The sequence below is a fragment of the Octopus bimaculoides genome, chromosome 1 (genome assembly GCF_001194135.2).
Source record: "Octopus bimaculoides isolate UCB-OBI-ISO-001 chromosome 1, ASM119413v2, whole genome shotgun sequence".
Taxonomy (NCBI): domain Eukaryota; kingdom Metazoa; phylum Mollusca; class Cephalopoda; order Octopoda; family Octopodidae; genus Octopus; species Octopus bimaculoides.
Genome location: NC_068981.1, coordinates 198,409,488 through 198,410,271, shown reverse-complemented (window position 1 = coordinate 198,410,271; position 784 = coordinate 198,409,488). Strand labels below are relative to the sequence as shown.

The window sequence follows — 784 nt, the reverse complement described above, 5'->3', positions numbered from 1 at the left end:
AACCCAGGTGAGCATTGAAATGTGGGCGTTAAAATGATGATGACTATATATATCATCATCATCATCATCATCGTTTAACGTCCACCTTCCATGCTGGCCTGGGTTGGACGGTTTGACCAGGCCAGGCCAGGCCAGGCAGAAGCCTGCACCAGACTTCTGTGTCTGTTTTGGCAGGATCTTAATAGCTGGATGCCCTTCCAAATGCCAACCACTTCACAGTGTGGACTGGATGCTTTTTAAGTGGCACCTGCACTGACAGGGTCACCAAGTAACTTGCAAGACAGATCTTTTGAGTGGGGAGGGGGCATTGGCAGAGGGGATCTTGTGTCAGATGTTGAAAGGTTATAGCGAGACAGAGAGAGAGAAGCAGGTGTTTTGTTGTAGAGGAGGTACAAGGTTACTGAGCCAGCCGGAGAGAGAGAGAGTGGGAGACATCAGGATAGAGATGGTGGCAAAATGCTGGGCATACTCACAAGGGACAGGGATCAGAAAATGGGATGGTCAAGTAAAAGCAGAGAGAGAGATTCAGATGGTGGCAAGTGGCAGGGTATTGCCCTTGAGGTACAGGGGTTATAAATGGCAGGACATTGCTAAAGAAAAGTGAGTAGGGAGTGGGGGTGGGGAATGTAGGGAGCAGTGAAAACCCCGGTATACAAAGGGTGTGGAGGGCTGCTAGATAGCAGTGAGGCAGGGCTCCGAGGATAGGGTTGGGGAGTGAGAGGTGGGTAGAGTGCATGACGGAGAAGATGTGAGGAAGAGAAGAGATGTAGTTTGGTTTGTTGGG

At 50.1% G+C, this 784-nt stretch overlaps 1 protein-coding gene across 1 annotated transcript in view; it reads left to right on the top strand.

The window, feature by feature from the left end:
* The window catches only part of LOC106882412 (protein zer-1 homolog), a 64,446-nt gene that overhangs the window by 17,639 nt on the left and 46,023 nt on the right, over positions 1–784 (top strand). The window lies entirely within an intron of this gene.